Source organism: Bubalus kerabau, chromosome 2, assembly GCF_029407905.1.
Source record: "Bubalus kerabau isolate K-KA32 ecotype Philippines breed swamp buffalo chromosome 2, PCC_UOA_SB_1v2, whole genome shotgun sequence".
NCBI lineage: Eukaryota > Metazoa > Chordata > Mammalia > Artiodactyla > Bovidae > Bubalus > Bubalus kerabau.
The window spans coordinates 13,599,946-13,621,021 of NC_073625.1; the positions used below are offsets into that span (position 1 = coordinate 13,599,946).

General features: G+C 41.1%; 2 long non-coding RNA genes across 2 annotated transcripts; one reads left to right on the forward strand and one right to left on the reverse strand.

Annotated features, from left to right (window-relative positions):
• Positions 1–3,169: 3,169 nt before the first annotated feature.
• LOC129643028 (uncharacterized) lies at positions 3,170–14,672 on the reverse strand. Its single transcript, XR_008709987.1, has 4 exons — positions 14,536–14,672; positions 13,493–13,910; positions 8,949–9,077; positions 3,170–5,131 (listed from the first exon to the last, which is right to left on the reverse strand). It is a non-coding gene; the product is annotated as an uncharacterized LOC129643028 (long non-coding RNA).
• On the forward strand, positions 12,641–18,907 carry LOC129643027 (uncharacterized). Its single transcript, XR_008709986.1, has 5 exons — positions 12,641–13,178; positions 13,405–13,990; positions 14,319–15,887; positions 18,191–18,212; positions 18,661–18,907. It is a non-coding gene; the product is annotated as an uncharacterized LOC129643027 (long non-coding RNA).
• Positions 18,908–21,076: the final 2,169 nt, after the last annotated feature.

The following is a 21,076-nucleotide window of genomic DNA, read 5'->3' on the forward strand; positions in this document are numbered from 1 at the left end:
ATGGGGTCACAAAAGAGTCAGACACGACTCAGCGACTGAACAACAACAAAGGTCCTGATAGGGTATTGACATTCTTACTGGGATTACTGTTGGATCCTCTCTCTAGAATGTAAACTTAGTACCACTTAAGTCCTGTCAATGAGACCTGAGAGCTAATTATTGTTTCTTTAGGAGTAACCAATAATGATCGACTAGAGTCCTTGCAAAAGCAAGAATGGAAAGACAGACGAGGGGATGAACACCCACCTACCCAGCCCAGCCACACATGGTCATGTGTGGACAGAACAGCTGGGCAAAATCAGAGAATTCAGAGTTTTTCTCTAGAACTTGTCAGGCAGAACACTAAACGGAACAGAGCTTGCGTCTCACACTTGAATGTGAATCACCTAAGGACTGTATTAAAAATGCAGATTCTGCTCTGGAAGGTCTGGAGTGAGGCCAGGATTTTGCATTCCTAACAAGCTTTAAGGTAATTTTGATGCTGAGGGCCCAGGGTCCAAACATCCTGAAAATTGGGCACTAGATAACATGACACTTAATGTGGAATCCACACCAAAATTTGTAGAGGTCAAGCTCTTTGTCTTTTCCCCCTTTCCTTCCTTATCGCTATCTGTATAAGCACCATAAATGTCAGCTAGAGAGCACTCACGCTGCGAACAGTCGTGGCTACGGGAGTGGGGCGCGGGGGCTATGGGAATACAAATGGAACTCTTCTTCTTTTTTTTTTTTTTTTGCATCAAGTGAACATTACCCTTTACATGGAACCAAACAGTGAAGAATTCTGTGCTCCTACTCTTGGGCTCCATTGACCAAAGGATCTGATGTTCAGAGAAAGAACTGAACTTTCACAAGCCCACTGAGAAAATGCTGCTGAGATGCGCATTAATCAGAAGGCTACAGGAGGATAATCCTAAGTGACTTTCCTTGAAAACAGTAGCAAATAATCAACAATTTTCCTTTTGCCTCTGTTTAAAGGCTCCTAAACTACTTCGAATAGTTTATGCTACAAACTCTTATACTACTAAATAAAGTGGAAGACAAAACTATCAAGCTGTAGGCACTGCCTACACCTATGTTGTGAAATATGAAGATCAATGTGTAAAACGACCAGCTCACTGGGTAAGGTCAATAGTCAAACTATGAATGAACAACAGTGCGAGGTCCAGCCCCGGCTGATCCAGGGTATTCGAAGGAGAGATGGCGTAGGCGACCTATTCAAATGTTAATTAGAGATATAAAGAGTAATAGAATGAGGATAGCTCAGTAGGAAAATTCAGTGGAGAAAAGAAGCTGAGTAGCTTGGTTTACACGGAAAATCAATATAACCCGTGACACCAGGTTAGCTCTGACCACGGAGGCCGCAGGGGCCCTCTCGAATAGCGGAAGGTGCCCCACCTTAGACACCTTCTCGAGTGGGTCTTAGAAGCCCAGGCAAATAAATGGTCGCAGAGGATATCCACGCTCCAGATGGACACTCAGCTGAAAATTGAGGGGAAGAATGACATGGGGAGACCAAGCGTTGGTGAGCAAGCCCCATAGCTTTATTTTCAACCAGGGGCTTTTATACCCTAAGTTACACATAGAGGATAATAGGGGATGCAAAGTCAGCAGTCTTTGATCCTTATCAAAAACCAGGGTTTCTTTCCTGCAAATTTATCGTATACAAATGGTTTAGGTGATTTACATCATCTTCTGGCCAGAAGGCCTATTAACATTTTATGACTCTTGACAAGAACTTATCAACAAAGACTTATTTTCTCTAAGAGTAATTATTTTAAGGTTTGGCACCATCTTCCGAAGATAAAATTACATTCCTATAGGGCGGATATATAATGGGTTTACAAAGGAAAGAATTTATTACCTTAAGGGTCTAAAGTTACTAACACCAAGGCCACTACTTATTTTTTCTACATAGCAACTATATTAATTAATACACGTTCAAGGATACAATTCAGGGGATGTGGAAACTTGGCAACAAACATTGGCTCATTAATGAAATCTTTTACTAGTTTTATTCTGACAGTTTCTAACTCTCTGAGAGGCTCTAAGCTATTTGAATATCTTAGGCTTCCCGTGCCTCTCGAGGCTGGGAGACTGCAAACAATGGTATGCATAGCTGTAGGAGTCCGGGTAAACTTGTCAGGTGAGTTAGAGAGCCATCTGAGGGGTTTGGATTTAAACACTCCTAATTGCCCAGGAACTTTATTAACTGGAGCTGTAAGTTAACTTTTTGACAGAGAGAGCGAGATGGTGGTGGCGGTGGGGGACAGCCCCCAGTAAAGTCAGAGGTGAGAGCACAAAGCAATAAAGTAGGCAGACTCTGGTTTTTGGGGGTAGATGCTCGAGAATATCCGGGGGGACTCCCGAGGCTTGATCCCGCCTTTGCATATGCCGAGCCTCCTTCCTCATGACCTTTGTCACGAGTGGAATGTCTCTCGCCGGTTCCCGGCACAACAGGGTCTGCATGTCCCAGGATGGGGCTTAGAAACCCTTTTCTGAAGCAGTGTGTGTGTGTGTGCTCATTTGTTCGGTCATGTCCAACTCTCTTCCACCCCATGGACTGTAGCCTGCCAGGCTCCTCTGTTCATGGGATTTTTCAGGCAAGAATACTGAAAAATCTTTTCATTTCCTCCTCCAAGAGATCTTCCTGACCCAGGGATCAAACCCAAGTCTCTTGTATCTCCAGTATTGGCAAGCAGATTCTTTACCCCTGAGCCATCTGAAGAGCCTTTTCTGAGGCATTACAATATAAACATTCTCATGAAAACGGCAATCCTTGGTGATGGGTAAATTGGAGAGTAGATTGAGATAGGTCTTGTACTTACTGAATTGTCCTTTTCACAGAAAATATAGAACTAGAATGAGCCCCAGAAGGGTACATGATATGAACTATTGTTGGTTATCTGGTCTTTCTGCCAATTAAAAGGCAGAATGAAAACAATATGAAGTAAATGCAGATTGAACTCAGAATTATCCAGAAATAAACTCCATTCCACAAATTAGAATATTACGTACTAAGATCAGATGATCCTGCCTTATGTATGCAAATTTAGTTTAAATAAGAGACAACAAAATGCCAGAAGCATGGTTAGGAATGTGTGTGTCTTTAAAAGCTACAGCTTTATATTTCAGAAGATAATTCTAACGGCAACTAGAGAAACAAACCACATCAGGGATAGATATGTTTACTCATTCAGTGATGTGGAAATCAGGGGGGAAAAGCAAAATGAAATCAGTAAAAAATCTGCAACATGAAAAAAGTGGAAAACAAAGCATTCAAAGTACATCAAATATCAAAGTAGAGGGAAAGAATATGTATACCTTATATTTTAAGGCAGAGCAGAAAATAAATTTGAAAATATATTACTTTGTACTCAAAAATTTCAAAGAAAATGGTCAGGCTCTATATACTAAGACATTAGAGATAAAAGAGTAAAATAGAAGGTTATGTCTAATATGAAAACAACACATTAAAAAGTAAAATAAAAAGATAATTTTTAAAAAATATAAAATTATAATCACAGATTTAATATCAGTGTTAAAGATCATATTTGAATCTAACAGAAATTAAATTAGTGTTATGGAGGGCAAACTTGAAAATATTTCAGAATTTATTGAAAGAGAAAAGAGATAAAAATGAAATCCTGATGATATATATGGAAGAGAATGATGATCTAACATAGAGATAATTGATGTTTCTGAGAAAGAGGGCAAGTCAAACAGAAGCAATAATTTAAAATATGAGAGAGAAAATCCTTCCCAGATTGAATGAAGTCATAATCCTGTAGATTAAAAACATCCCTAAGTACATGTGGTAATATAAGTAGAAGACTAGCTTCACATATAAGTTGTTGAAATTTTTAACTTTAGAGCATAAAAAGAGATGGCTACAAGATTTCCTCTGGTTATTTTTGTTGGAGAAAAAAAAAAAAACCTACTTCAAAATTTAAAACAATACCTATTTCATTTTCTCATGGACTCTGAGTGTTAAGCATTTGGAAGGGGCTCAGTGTGGATGACATGGAAACAATACACCTGAAAATTAAGGATATGGTTTTGTACTGGCTTTTGCAACAGAGAGAATATTCACTAATGAGGACAATCAGAGAGAAAATACAAGAGGATCTGGGGCTTTACAAAAGGGTAAACAGGGGAATCATTCATGAGCTACGTGGGAGTCATGAGGAAGGATGGAGTGGGTCTTATCTTGGAAACTGTGAGGGCAGGGTGGTCCTTTCCAGTTAGCTGTTTCCTGCCATAACAAGTGTGAGAGGCTTTCTCAATGAGCACTGCCTTCTGGGAACTCCCGACTCAGCGAAGTTCAACATCATCAATGACTTAATCTCTGCTGCCAGGGCATGTGGAAATTGAGCAAAGACAACCTGAAGGCTAGGGGTGACGCTGTGCCTGGAATCACCTGATGGTTTCTTTATTCGCACATCTGGTGCCTTGCCTGGATATCCAAGGGCTGGGATGAAAAATTAAAGTCTGTCCTAACTTGGCTTTCCCTCCTAGTATCCTCAGGATGATTGCACTTGTTTCCTTGCAGTTCAGGGTTCCAAGTGTGCATTTTCTAAGCCAACGAGACAGAGACTGGATTTCCTTTTGTGACCTAGTCTTGGCAGTCAGATTGTAACACTCCTAAAAGACTGCAAGGGTGTAAGCAGTCAAGCCTGCTTGTCAAGTCTGACAAGGTTCCTGGTGAGAGCAAAGAGATACCGGACTCTCAACTGAAAGAGTGTTGAAGTATTTGTGGCCTTTAAAAAAATAGCCAAAACCAACACTTTGACTATAAATTACTTACATTCTGCTGCATGAAAAATAAACTCACTCCTGCTCCTAAGATTCCCAGAGTGAGAGAGTGAGTGAAAGTTGCTCAGTCGTGTCTGACTTTGCAACCCCATGGACTGTAGCCCACCAGGCTCTTCTCTGTCCATGGGATTCTCCAGGCAAGAATACTGGAGTGGGTCGCTATCCCCCCACCCCCCCCACACACACACCCCCTGGAAGATTCCCAGAGTCTCATCCAATTGCAGCAGCAACTCAAAGTCTAGGATGTGATCATCCAAACTGGGCCCAGGTGCTGATGAAGTTCCTCAGGTGTGGGTCTTCAAGTATGGGTCATCTCCTTCTGGAGGTGGGTGAGCACAAGAAACTAGTTACCTCTGACTTGCCCGTGAACAAACCGTAGTGGGACAGGCATAAGATAATAGTCGTGTCCGACTCTGTGCAACCCCATAGATGGCAGCCCACCAGGCTCCCCCGCCCCTGGGATTCTCCAGGCAAGAATGCTGGAGTGGGTTGCCATTTCCTTCTCCAATGCATGAAGTGAAAAGTTAAAGTGAAGTCGCTCAGTCGTGTCCAACTCTTAGCGACCCCATGGACTTCAGCCTACCAGGCTCCTCCATCCATGGGATTTTCCAGGCAAGAGTACTGGAGTGGGTTGCTATTGCCTTCTCCAGATAAAATAGATAGTCCTATTCAAAAACAGATAAATGTAAGGCACACAGAAGTCACTGTTCCATAGCAAATCTGAAATTGAGCTGTACATGTGCTGCTGGCTCCCTGACTAGGGCTCTGCCTTATTCCTTCAGTGTTGTTTATCTTAGGGTTCTTCAGAAATACAGAACCAATAGCATGAAGACAGAGATAGATGGAGAGAGATTTTATATATATATATATATATATATATATATATATATATATAGAGAGAGAGAGAGAGAGAGAGAGAGAGAGGGAGAGGGAGAGAGAGGGAGAGAGAGAGGAGATAGATACGTGTGTGTGTGTGCACATATATGTAGGTATATGCATCTATACACACCAACCTATCTATCTGTAGAGAAAGATCTATTTTAAGAAATTCATTTATGTAACTGTAGGGTTATGAATGACAGATGGGCATACTAGAGACCCAGGGAAGAGTTGACAGTGCAGTTCAAGCCCAAAGGGAAACTGGAGGCAGATTCAACTTTTTTTTTTTTTTTTTGGAAGGACTCACTCTTTTCTTCTAAGACAGTCAACTGATTGGATGAGACCTATCACATACGGAGGCTAATTTACCTTAAAGTCTGCTGATGTGCATGTTAATCACATCCAGAAAATACTTTCACAACAACATCTAGACTGGTGTTTGACTTTAAATTAGACACCATATCCCAGGAAAATTGACACAGAAAACTAACTATCACATTGTTCTTCCTGGCTCTTGGCTTCACCCTGTAAGTCCTTCTTCCTTTTCCAAAAAAAAAAAATCGAGTTTTCCAAAGGATAATGTACTCAGACTGGGAGCCCAAAGGTCTCTGTACTGTCTCTTGTCTCTTTATATTTTGTACTATTTGTACTGTTTCTGTCTTGGGTAAAGTTTTTGCCTCCTCTTCCTCATCCTACAAAAACTGTCTTAAAGATGTGTTCTGTGCAATTCTAGATATGCTATTTGAATTAATTCATTTCATCTTCACAACAGCCCAATGAGATAGGTATCAATTTTTTCTTCTGTTCAGGGAAGAAAATGACGTCAATGAAGAGTAAGCTTGCACAAAATCCCACACAGCCTTACTCAGCAGAGCTGGGATTCTCAGTAAGTGTTCTGTCCACACACTTGCAGCTATCCACAGCACTTGTCACATATAAGCAGATGCTTCCTGGACTTCTTGCAATGAACTAACTCATTCTCTCTCAATCAACACTGACAGGGCACTAATATTTTGAAATAACTTATTAAAATGAATGAATATGTTGGAAGCAATCGTCCTGGTTGTGAAAAGCAGACAGCTGTCAACTTTAGTTAGATCTTTTGGAAATGTCAGGAAAGAGCAAGCCTGGTGAACTAGTAGATTTTCATTACAGGGTGAAACCAGGGGGAGGGATGCAACAGGGAATCTGGCCTCAGTAACCTAATTGTGACTAATGGTGTAGAGTCTGGTCAAGAAATGAAGCTAGACCTATCTATTTTAGTATTTCCCTCTGTTCTTTGAAGAGAGAAGAAAAGATATGTCAGCTGTAACAGTGATCATATGTTGTTTAATTACTGTGCTTCTCACATCCAAATACTTGGCCATTCTCCTGAATTTTCAATAAGTGGCAAAAGAAGTGAAGGAAGAAGCAAGCGGTGGGACATAATTTAAGAAGGCTTTCTAGTTTGGGGCCTTGTTTTATTCTTTCCCTTCCAGTGCATCCTTTGAGTCCTCTGTTGTGTATTTTCCTATTCTCTTTACACCTCTTGGGGGAAAAAAAAACTATGTGGAAAAAAAGGAACTTCCCTGGTGGCTCAAATGGTAAAGAATCTGCCCACAATGCATGAGACCCAGGTTTGATCCCTGGGTTAGGAAGATCCCCTGGAGAAGGGAATGGCTTACCCACTTCAGTATCCTTGCCTGAAGAATTCCATAAATTGAGGCTACAGTCCATGGGGTTGCAAAGAGTCAGATATCATGGAGCAACTAACACCATGTAGAGAAAAAAAAAAACACAAAAAACACCTCTTTATATATGCATTCTTCTCTTCCCACCACCCCCTACCACCAAGAAGTTGACCCTTGAAAGTCAGTAAGTCAAGAAAAAGATAAAAGACATGCATTTGAGGGAGGTGACCACTCCACAGCGTAAAACGCTGGAGGCCTCCAAAACCTGTTCCAGATTCTAGAGGGCATTCTCTCAGGCCACCGCCTGCCCTGCCTGAAACCAGAGCAGATGCCTCTGCCGGTCAGCCATCTGTCTGGACATGTGCAAGGGCGTCCTACGGTTTTTGTGTGTGATCTAATTGCCGGCTTCAATAGTGTGGCCGGTTGGGTGTATAAAAATCTAGTGTTCAGTAGGGATCTGCCATCACTCATTGCTCTTCTGCATCTTCCCTTTCCTCTTCCCTGAGACGGGTTTTAAATAGAGTGTGCGCACTGTATGTAATTGCCTCACAACTAAAATTCAGACTCTGGAATTGGGGGCAGGGGAAGTGAGAGAACAAGAAATATACCATAGATCAAAAATACTGGGAAAAGCACACAATATTTAACCAGGTGCAAGCCTGGAACAGGGGCCCACAGGCAATCATGCCTCTCAGGAGGCACCTGGGAATATCCCTGACATCTTCCCTTTTCCTCAGTAACGCCCCTTTTGCTCTCATTACTTGAACTAGACCTTAAGCCACAAGGTATCTGGTGATATTCCCTGGGGACCTCTCCTGAGCCCCCTCATTTCAAAATATTTGGAACGAGTTACCCAGGAACACTTGGTAAAGAGCAATTAAATGCCACCCTGCAATCTTGTGCTTAATTATCTTGTTAGGTACACACTGTAGCTCACTGCATCTAAATGCAAATTTGTGTATCTGAGATTTTTATTGGATTTGTTAAGTCCAGTGATTGCTAGTTTATATGGAAAGGGGTTGGGGCTGATGAACTGTAGGAACCCATTTGGGCAGCAAGGAGACAAAAAGTTCCTTGATTCATTTAAAATAGACCTCCCTCCCCCATGGTGTCTCTTTTCTTGAACTCTGGTTTCTTTTTTTGTGTGCTATTAGGCTCATTTGCTGATAAGGAAGATGAAGGTAAATAGCATTTTGAAGAGCAGAGTGCAATAAAGCAAGAACACGGCCGGACAAGGCAATTTGCCTCAAGACTTGAGTCTGGGTGCTGATCACTGTATCAGTGATTTTCAAACACTGGACAATATCTTACAGCATTACACACACCCACGTATGTATATTATATACATAAATTTCTATAAATCTATACTTTCCTTTGGGCTTCTCAGGTGGCGCTAGAGGTAAAGAACCCACGCTTGCCAATGTAGAGGACATAAGAGTCACAGGTTCTATCCTTGGGTCAGGAAGATCCCCTGGAGGAGGGCACGGCAACCCACTTCATTATTCTTGCCTGGAGAATTCCATGAACAGAGGAGCCTGGAAAAGTGCCGGACACGACTGAAGCAACTTAGCATGCATGCATGCATACCTTCCTTTATTGTTGTATTTTATTTTCTATTCCAGTGTGCTCTATTCTATTCCATTAAAAAATATTTAAATGCTGGTTGTGACCCAGTTGAAGGATTTCACAACTGCAAAACAAATCTTGATTCTTAATCTGAAAAGGAAAAAAAAGAAAAGAAAATTGCATTAGATGTTGCTCCTGCTCACAGTGTTTCTAAGCTTTATTAAATCCCCATATGAATGATGGAAACAGTGTTCCTAAACAATACCACCAGCCCAAGGTGCTAATCATAAAGGGTCAGCCTAAAATCAGGTAAAGCAGGGGGGCTGAGGAGGCAGCACATGTGTGCAGTAGAATTTGCTAAAGGTGACGTGGTTGGCAGTGGAATGAATCCCCTGGTGGGTTGGCATTACTGCATTTCAAACAATGCCAGCTTCCAAGGGCATTTTACAATCACAAATACAAGTGCAGGCTGTTCCTGAATGGTTCTTGGGCACTACCCCTCTCCATCACCCCCGCTCAGGCTATTAGACCACAGGGATCTTGAGGGAAGATGACTTCATGTTCAATGCCAGCCATGGCTATCATTTTTCTCACTGCCTTCCCCACTGAGCTTGGGGTCAGTCACCTTTCATCCTTTTCTGGTAGACAGGCCTATTTTACGAACTGTGGCTTGCCAACCAATAAGCATCCTTTGTCAACATTGCCCTCAGATCATCTGCAGCCCCAAATATTAATGCCAAATATTCTATCTTAGCTAAAATATCAGGTTGGTACAAAAGTATGTGTGGTTTCTGCATTGTTGAAATTTGACACTGGAATACATTCTAAATAGATGTGGTTATGTTATATATCATTTTAATGTGCCTTTCTCACTTCATGTTTCTTTGCTAATGATATTACTTGCTGTTTAGTTTATATTTATTTCAGACTATGGAAATGATGTTAGACAAAAAGCAAATTCAAGTAATTTCTTATTTGAGTTCAAAATGGGACATAAAGCAGCAGAGACAACTCCCAACATCAACAACACATTTGGCTCAGGAACTGCTAACAAAAGTACAGTGAGGTGGTGATTCAAGAAGTTTTGCAGAGGAGAGGAGAGCCTTGAAGATGAGGAGTGCAGTGGCTGGCCATCAGAAGTTGACAACGACCAACTGAAAGCAATCATCAACGCTGATCATCTAAAAACTACATGAGAAGTCATTCAGCCTCGACCATTCTACAGTTGTTTGGCACTTGAAGCAAATAGGAAAGATGAAAAGGCTCGATTAAGTGGATACCTCATGAGCTGGCCACAGATCAAAAAAATTATCATTTTGAAGTGTCATCTGCTCTTATTCTATGCAAAAACAACAAACCATTTCTTGGCTGGATTATGACATGCGATGAAAAGTGGATTTTATATGACAACTCGCGACAACCAGCTCAGTGGTTGGACTAAGATGAAGCTCCAAAGCATTTCCCAAAGCCTAACTTGCACCAAAAAAAGGTCATGGTAATTGTTTGGTGGTCTGCTGCCCATCTGATCCACTACAGCTTTCTGAATCCCAGTGAAACCATTACATCCGAGAAGTATGCTCAGCAAATCAATGCAATACACCGAGAACTGCAAAGCCTGCAGCCAGCATTGGTCAACAGAAAGGGCCCAATTCTTCTCAATGACAAAGCCTGACCACACATCGCACAATCAATGCTTCAAAAGTTGACCAAATTGAGCCACAAAGTTTTGCCATATTCACCTGACCTCTCACCAACTGACTACCACTTCTTCAAGCATCTTGACAACTTTTGGCAGGGAAAACTCTTCCACAACCAGTAGGAGGTAGAAAATGTTTCCAAGTATTCATGGAATCCTGAAGCAAGGGTATTTATGCTATAGGAACAAACTTATTTCTCATTGGAAACAATGTTTCAATCGTAACTTTCTATTTTGGTTGTATTTGAGCCTAGTTATAACTTAAAATTCACAGTCCAAAGCCACAATTACTTTTGCACCAAGATAACAGAGTACAGGGAAATTATAAACTTCTGGAGAGAAAGGAAGGAATGGGAGATGAGGGACTAAGGGTGGAAAACACATTCACTGAATGCCTTCTCTTTTAGACATAATGTCAGAGGTATTATTTTGTTTAATACTAACAAGCCCCATTAGACTGGTTCCAAATAGGAAAAGGAGCACGTCAAGGCTGTATATTGTCACCCTGCTTATTTAACTTATAGGCAGAGAACATCATGAGAAATGCTGGGCTGGAGGAAGCACAAGCTGGAATCAAGATTGCCGGGAGAAATATCAATAACCTCAGATATGCAGATGACATCACCCTTATGGTAGAAAATGAAGAGGAACTAAAAAGGTTCTTGATGAAAGTGAAAGAGGAGAGTGAAAAATTGGCTTAAAACTCAACCTTCAGAAAACTAAGATCATGCCATCTGGTCCCATCATTTCATGGGAAATAGATGGGGAAACAGTGGAAACAGTGTCAGACTTTATTTTGGGGGGCTCCCAAATCACTGCAGATGGTAATTGCAGCCATGAAATTAAAAAACATTTACTCCTTGAAGGAAAATTATGACCAACCTAGATAGCATATTAAAAAGCAGGGACATTACTTTGCCAACAAAGGTCCGTCTAGTCAAGGCTATGGTTTTTCCAATAGTCATGTATGGATGTCAGAGTTGGACTGTGAAGAAAGCTGAGTGCCAAAGAATTGATGCTTTTGAACTGTGGTGTTGGAGAAGACTCTTGTGAGTCGCTTGGACTGCAAGGAGATCCAACCAGTCCATTCTGAAGGAGATCAGCCCTGGGATTTCTTTGGAAGGAATGATGCTAAAGCTGAAACTCCAGTACTTTGGCCACCTCATGCAAAGAGTTGACTTATTGGAAAAGACTCTGATGCTGGGAAGGATTGGGGGCAGGAGGAGAAGGGGACGACAGAGGATGAGATGGCTGGATGGCATCACTGACTCAATGGTCATGAGTCTGAGTGAACTCCGGGAGTTGGTGATGGACAGGGAGGCCTGGCGTGCTGCAATTCATGGGGTTGCAAAGAGTCAGACACAACTGAGCGACTGAACTGAACTGAACTGAACAAGCCCCATTAAAAAGATGGTCATTGATCCTACTATTTGAAAATGATCTTCATGAAGGTTGAGCTGGAATTTCCAAAGTTATATAGCTAGTGGGTGTTATGGATTTAAATATAGGTCTGCCCATTATTCACAGTAGCTAAGGTATAGAAACAATCTACATGTCCATCAATATATGAATGGATTAAGAAGATGCAAGATACATAATTATATATGTATATAATTCTAATATTTTTTCAGCCATGAGAACAAAGGAAATCCTGCCATTTACAAGATTTTGGATGGACCTTGAGGGCATTATGCTTAGTGAAGTAAGTCAGATGGAGAAAGACAAATACTGTACAATATCCATTATACACAGAATCTAAACACAGAAACAAAGAGTGGCGATTACCAGGGGTTGGGGTGGGGAAAATGGGGACATATTGGCCGAAGGGTACAGAGTCCCAGTTTTAAGATGAACAAGTTTAGGGATATAAGGTACAGCTGGTGATTATAGCTAATAATACTGTATAGCTAATATACTTGGCTGTTGCTAACAGAGAAAATCATAAATGGTCTCACCACAAAAAAGAAATGGTAACTAGGTTATGAGATGGAGGCAGTAGCCAGTACAAAGGTGGTAATGATTCTCAACTTATAAAAGTATCAAATCAACATATTGTACTCTTACACACAGTTACCTGTCAATTGTACTCAATAAAAATAGGACAAATAATTTTTAAATAAAAATGTCTCCTCCCACCCCTGCCAAAAAAATACAATTCTGCCTGGGTCTCCAGAGCATGTTCTTCCTAATATGCACAGGGACCTTGTATTTTCACTCTGAATCACAGAGAACATCAACTGGAACATCAACAATGAAAACCCACTCTTGATATGGTGCTTCCACATTCACATTCAGAAACTCTAAGAAGACATGTGAGATGGAATTATAGCTAAGTTAGAGATCATGAGATTGAGTTCCTGGAACACTTGATGCATTGGACAAGATAGTCTCTTTGCAACTTAAGTTGCAAAGAAGATAAAAAGAGAAGGGAAGGGAAGGCAAGTAGCGGCAGCGTTGGAAAAGAGAGAAACTTAATTAGACTTTCTCCTGCTAAGTGAGATAGGTACTTTCAGACAACGAGAGTTATTGTGAGAAAGATTTGATTCAAAACTAAGGTAAGCAGCTCCTTTGCCCCTTTTCTGTTTGTTCGCCACTGTTTTCCTTAGACTTAAGCATAAAGATGAGATTAGGCAACATTAACTTAGCTCCTGATTGCTGCTTTTCTAAATATACACAACACCTTACCTCACCTGTTGATTCCTTTCCTAGATTAGGAGAAATAAGAATGGAGAATTAAGTAGTTAAAGAATGACTGACTCTCTACCCCTTGTTTCCCCTTAGTAAATTTACAGGTGGACCCCACAAGCTCAGGCTGATCACGGGGGCAAGACAGCACCCCAAGGAAGAAGATAAGGAAAAGTCAGCCAACCTGCACACAATGATGAAGAACCTGACCTCTTGCCTTAATAATTCACTGAGACTCTTACTCCTTTTTTCCCTTAAAAATTGTTGCATTTGAGCAGAATCCTTGGAACTGGTCTCTGGACGTGAGTCCACCTTCTCCCCAGATTGCCAGCTCTTCTGCATAAAGCACATTTCTTCTGCCAAAGCTTGCCCCCTGATTTATCGGCTGTTGAGCAGCAAACAGCCAAACCTGTGTTTGGTTACACCAGCTGTTAGCTTCACGTTCTTCTCTGTGATCATGATTCTGTGTGCATTTGGACTCTGGTCCTGATGGCTTCAGATGTGACTGCTTTGCAGAGACGGCCCAACCTGTGGAAGTTTTCCATCATATCAAGTTGATGTTTTTATGACCGTGACTTAATGTTTTTGTGCAAAGAAGTTACCTATTTATAATGGAAAACAAGGAGAAACAGATTTTATTGTGGTTGGGGAAATGCTCCCTGGAAGAGGGGCCTTCTGCCAGGTGCTAATTACTTTCCTATTGTCTTTGGCTTCATGCTTTCCACACCAGGGAGAGGAAGAGACGGGAGGGGGAGAGCTGGGGGGGTGGGGGTGGGGGGCTCTGGTGGAAGATAATTGAACAAGGTGAAAATGAATGCTCATTAAATTCCAGAATACAGGAGGACTCATTTCATATGATAGGGCTGTAAATATGACTTTTAATGAAATTATGACATGGTTGCCAATAAAAGTCATTTACTCTGCAGTATTACAGTTAATTATACACAGCTGGAGCCATTTATGCCCTGTCCCTTGTTAACTCTGCTTTCCCTGTGTGTTAACCCTTCCAGCACAGACCAACCAGGAGCCAGGCAGTTTTAAACCTGACAACACCATGGAATAAACGTCCCGGATGGCCGGCTGTAGGAGAACACTCTCACTGCCCGCCCCCTCGGTACACCCGCCCTTCCAGGAGTACGCTGGAGGAGGCATGCAGATAGAAAAAGAAGGAGAGAGAATTATGGTTTTATTTTTCCCTTTTTCTTTGAAAAAAAAAAAAATACACACCATCCTTGATTTGTGGGAAAATTTATAGACATAACAATGTTTTATGCCCGATTTTAAGAGCATTTTAAACACCTTTTGCCAATAGCAAAAATGTTGTTATTGCTGTTTAGTTTCTAAGTCATGCACGCCTCTTTTCCACTTCATGCACTGTAGCCTGCTGGGCTCCTCTGTCCATAGGATTTCCTAGGCAAGAATACTGGAGTGGGTTGCCATTCCCTCCTCCAGGGATCAAGCTTGCATCTCCTGCATTGGCAGGCAGATTCTTTACCAATGAGCCACCTGGGAAGCCCTGTGACAAAAACACTTGAATAAAATAATCATGAAAAAAGTAGAGCTGACATATTGTCTTTAGCAGCCTAACCCTGTTTGACAAAGAGGCTGCCCCTTAGCGTGGCTGGAAGAGATTCCTCGTTCTGAAAGCCCTGCACTCTGAGATGGATCGATAAGGGAAGGAACCCTATCACAACAGCCGTTACTAGGTTACTAAGCAGTTACTAAGGCCTCTCAGTTGGTTACAGCGAAGCCAGAATGGTAGCCTAAGAGCCCTGCTTCCTGCTTATGCCATAAGGCAGGCTTATCTAAGAGCCCTGCTTCCTGCTTATGCCATAAAGCTTATGCCTATTTTTTAAATTTATTAAAGGGATTTCAACAAAAGATGCAGCTCTCCATCTTTATTCTGGGGGCCTGGAGGTTCTGAAAGCACGTGTATTGCCTTGTATTATTCTTTATTATGGGTTGGGAGTAGGGGACCTTACTCAGTAACCAAAAGTGGCATAGGGTTTTAGTTTTGACACCTGTTAACAGTTTTCTTTCCATGAGGATTCAGCTGTTGGAGTCAGGAAAACACCGTACTCAGTACCTGGACTTCACAAGCATCTTCATTAGGCCCACTCTTTTGTTTCTAGATTATTTCTGGTTCACAACTGCATGGCTGCCTGGTTTATTTCGGATTCATGACCGATCTAAATTATTTCTGTCATTAATTAATGGCCATCTGGCTTCTTTCCACCAGCAGTAAGTGCGAAGAGGTGTGCGTCTGCAGGATTTCACTAAATTCCCATTGACTCAAGCCTCCCTCTGTTTCTCCCAATAGGGTCAAGGGAGCAGCTCATTTATAAAAGGACAGGCCAGTTTCAACCTGATGGGTTGAAAGAATTAGCCAGTGCCAAATGATACTTTATTGATCTTTCCTTGGGAAGGCGAGGGGAAGTGGGGCAACATAGAGTCCTCAAACTGCTTGTCTGGGTTCATCTTCCCTGAAGGGGCAGCTTGCATACAATCCCCAATATATTGGCTTTGGCATAGTGGCGGGCTTTTAGGATGCTGTCGGCTCTCCATCTGTGTGTCTATAGGTAAGAAAGCCCTCTTGACAGAGGGGGAAAAATGACAATGAATGATCTCTTTATAATTATAGTCCCTTTCCATTTGTGGTCAGATTATTTTAAGGGGGCATGCTTGGACCTTCGTTGACCATGAGAATCTGTCCGACTTCCACACTGTGTGAATATCCAAGACAAACACACATATCTACCATTAAAACGGAGGAAGCAGACGCAAATATTTATGGAAACTGGAACAGTTTGGCTGGCTTGGAGGGCAGAGGGCTGGCGTAACTTTCATTTCAGTTGTGTAGACACACCTGGAGGAGTCATAGAGTGGGGACACAGATGGAATCGACGTGGCCTGTCTGGGGCCCACAGACCTCTCCTTAAAGAGCTCCTAACTTCCTGAGAAGTCAAAGGGTTCTGTATAATTAGGCCTGTTCTTGCTTTTTCCTCGAAAAGTATCAGGAGCAATACCTTTGAAGGATAAACTCTGAAATCCTAACCTTAGTAACTTGGTTCCCAGGCAAAAAAGCTTGTTCCTTATCGAGAAAGGACATACCAAACTTTCTCAACTTTTGTTTAAGATTCTTTGAATGTGTAATTTGAAATACTTTCTAAGCACATCTCTGATATTCCTTTGTCTAATTCTTGAGGAGATTAACCAATCAGAGTATCTTGAATTTCAAAGGGAGAAGGAAGAAGTCAAACTATTTTTTTTTTTTTTTTTAGTTTTCTTTTAATTTCTTTAAACAACTGACATTTATTGTGGTGTTTATGATAAGAAATCAAACTTTTAATGCTTTAAATGTGCTGGCCTTTTAAGAAAAACTTCTCTACCAGCTCGTAAAAAATCAAGCTGTGCTGGCAAAGGCAGATTGCTAGATAAGAAACAAAGAAATGCAAAAGAAATCAGCTAGCAACAGTCATAAAAATGCACTAATAAAAGATTCTGATATACATTTGATAAATGGTAAATAAAAGCAGATTTATTATAAGGTATTGGTTTATGTAAATATACATATTAATCAAGGTAAATCCTTTGATAAAAAGGATAGGTTTGATAATTTGGGTTTAAAATTTAGTAACATGTCTTCTCACCTTTTACCACAATGAGGTATAAAATATAAATTTTAATACTTATGTAAGATTAGATTACAAATATTAAACTTAAATTTTATGGAAAGCCATTTTATTTTACATATTCTAAATTTCCAAGGGAGTGAGATAGAATACTATTGTCTTCACACTATTTAAGCTTATGAGAATGTACTCATATATTTAACTAAGTGAATTTATAATAATTAATGTCTTTTTAAAGATTGTTTTCTGTGAACTTTAGACAATGCTGTGAATCATCTGGGATTGTTTCCTCTACTTGCATGGAGTAAAACTGTGAATGTCACCTCTCTGATGAAATATACTTATCTATAAACAACAAATTTGACCTTTGTAAAACTCCAATTAAGGTGATGAGTTCAATGTGGTAGAGTCATTCTCTGATGAAGTTAATACATCTGGAAGCTAAAGTTAAAGGCTTTAAATGTGTCACCTAAATATATATTTGTGTAAAGGCCTATTAATGTTATTAAACAATAAAAAAGGTTATAAATGATAAACCAATGGAAAATTAATCTTGGTGTCATCAGCCTGATGTTAACACTTGGTAATAAAATTTCTGCATGATCTGCCGAGAGGAACCTCCTCCTGTATATCCTGTATTATGCACATGCCTTTAAAATTTTTTAAAAATTTTACTTATAATTTTTTTGTTCCTTTCAATGCATGTGTCTTTTTGATGAATGTTATCAGACTCGGGATTTTTTAAATCAATTTTATCAAAGTATAATTGCATTTTTAAAAAGGACCCATTTGAAGTGGTTTGATAAATTTTGATCAGTGCATATATTTGTATAGCCACAGTCACATTCAAAAGTAGCACATTTCCACCCTCCCCAAAGGTTCCTCGTGCCCCTTTGTAGTAATTCTCCCCACCGTATTGGATCTTGGATCAACTGGAGTAATTGATAATTGACTCCATCACTATAAGTTTCTTTGATCTTATTTACAGATTCATATCCTTGGGTTTATATAATACACAGACTTTTATGTCTGGCTTCCGTTGCACAGCAGAAAGATTTCAAGATTCGTTTACCTTGAGTGTACCAGTATATTTTTATGTCACTAAGTCGTAGTAGAATTTCATTTTACAGTATTTCTGTATCCATTCACCTGTTGATGGCATTTAGATTTGGGGGGTGCTATTTCAAATAAAATTGCTATGGATATTTACATGCAAATCTTCTGACGAACATATATTCTTATTTCTCTAGGAACAGGATTCCAGGTCTTAAGGTAAGAAAATGTTTAAACTGTTAAGAAACTGCTAAACTCAATACCAAAATAGTTTCTGAATCATTTTTAAAATAAAAGTTTCTCATTTCCAAAAAAAACTTGAATTTCCTTATAACTGATGGGGTAATTTCTTCTAGATTTATAAAACATTATCTCTCTGATTAATAAATTAAACAACATAATGGTCATTCCTTACAACATATGACCACTTCTGGAAGTAATACTGATTGTCTTCTGACAACTGTCTTTTATAGTGCTTTTCCCAAATTTAGGTCCGAAATGAATAACACCACCATCAAAACACCTTTTGCATGTAAACTATCACTTCCTCAAAGACCTCTGGGTGCCCCTGTGTTTTGCTTTCTCACCTCATCAGAGAAGATACGAGAAAGAATTAGGCTTATTTGTAATTACAATACTTTTAATCAGCTCAACGCTATATTGACAGTTGTTTCTCAGGTGGCACAGTGGTAAAGAATTCACCTGCCAATGCAGGAGACGCAAGAGACACGGGTTCAATCCCTGCGTCAGGAAGATCCCCTGGAGGAAGAAATGGCAACCTGCTCCAGTATTCTTGCCTGGAAAATTCCATGAATAGAGGAGCCTGGTGGACTACAGTCCAGGGGGCATAAAGAGTTGGACATGACTGAGCGCATGTGTGTGCATGCACACACACACACACACACACACACACATACACACACACACATACTGACAGTTGCCTAATTTTTATCAAGATCAAAATACCGGAAGAGCTACCCAATCAAAGAGAAGCTCCATTTTACCTAGGTGAATTTATATATGGGAAAAATGATATTAATATAAATGTGTTTCCCAACCCCTCTTTACCTCATATGATGAAGATTCATATGCAAAGATATGCATAGGAATCTTAACATGTCTTATCTCTGAGTATGAGAAACCCCTTATCAGCTGGTGACCATTATAACATATACTACTCATGAATCTGGAGATGGCAATGGCACCCCACTCCAGTACTCTTGTCTGGAAAATCCCATGGACGGAGGAGCCTGGTAGGCTGCAGTCCATGGGGTCGCTAAGAGTCTGACATGACTGAGCGACTTCACTTTCACTTTTCACTTTCATGCATTGGAGAAGGAAATGGCAACCCACTCCAGTGTTCTTGCCTGGAGAATCCCAGGGACGGGAGAGCCTGGTGGGCTTCCGTCTATGGGGTAGCACAGAGTCAGACACGACTGAAGCGACTTAACAGCAACAGCAACAGCAGCAACTGATGAATCAGAAGGACTCGGACTATGTCAATACCACAGCCATTGCCAACGCCATGCTCCTCTCAGCAGGATAGCCACTGTAAGGCATCATGAAACAGGCACATGTTATCCTCCAATAGGGCATTCTACCCTCTCTCTCCTTTTCATATTGTTGGTTGTTGAAATAAATTAACCAAGACCATTCAGTCTTAGCATCAACAGACAGTTCCTGGCTCTTCTGTCACAGGTGCCAAACGGCTCTGCTAAACAGTCAGCTCAGAAATGGACTCTTACGGAAAAAACATCAAAAGAATCATAGCTTCTGCAAATCTATGTACTCGGTATTCTTGTTACTGATCCCAGAGGGTATGGGATGCTCTTGACGCTGCAGGACACAGATTCTTTCGTACAGAATCCCAGGGTGGCAGTGGGGACCACCATCTCGCTCTCTGTTCAGTGCCTGCTGAGCCACTGAGCTTTCAATTCCCTGGTGCAGGATGGGAGGTTGCTTTAAGGAACAAGAAAGAAATTTCCTGAATCCTTCCAGCAAAGATTCCCTAGCTCAATTTTAGTATTATCAGCCTTTCTAACCTGGTTAAGGAAACTGCTTGAGACAGCATCAACATAGGTTTTGGTAAACAGAAGATCTGACAAAGGAGCAGAACAGTGTGGAAGGGAAAAAAATAATAATAAAGGCTACATGGGATAAATATAAACATAGTCTCAGGAATGCACTTAATTATAACCAGATGTATTGATGTTTCTGTCCTGCTAGAGTCTGTCCTTTGCTAACGGACTGAGTGGCATGGAAATCAAGACACTTAGGCTTACAGACCCGGACAGGGGACTCCCTCTCAACAGGGGCCACTCTGCAGTTACAGAAAACAGTGGTGGCTTTATCTAGGAACCATGGTCATTTTCCTGGGTGGAAGTCTTCAGGCCCTTTTATCATAAAGTCCTGGCTGCCTCCACCAAGATTTTCAGAAGAAACAAAAATGTACCAAATCCTTTAACTTAGAAGATGGGTCATTTGTTCACAGTGCTATAATATATCGTGTGGGAGGCAGAGATCTTACCATTCTACTCAGTAAACAAGAAGAGGAGGCGGCCTTACTGCCTCTGCCTTTACCATTCTTGTGCACACAGATTCTCTATGCACTTTCACTCCCCGAATAGAGCAGTATCTGCATCTTTTTGTCACCTGCCAAAACCCACTGGCACATCTCGGAGGCAACGTGCCTGGAATGTGTGTTTCCCAGAGGGCAGCCTTTCATCAGTGACTCTTCTGTGTGCCCCAGGGCCTGATCAGGACGATCCTGAGATGTGACCTCCACTGACCCCAGAGCATCCCTGCAGCGTTGAGCCAGGCTCCGTGGGGGACTTTGGTTGATATTTCTCCCTTGGGATGCCTCCTTCTCTTCCTGGTCCCTTTCTCCATCTCCTCATCCATTTTTCCTAGGAATACTTCTCACTTTCATGCTCCCCAGTGCCTCAGGTCTTTTGGCGAATAACCCATCCTAAGACAGCTCATCCCCCCCACCCCCACTTTACTTTGTCTCCTTAGGGTTCGCAGCATCTCCTCTCAAAGCCTCATCTGCCAGGCCTACCATCCAATGCCTGTTCCTCTTGACA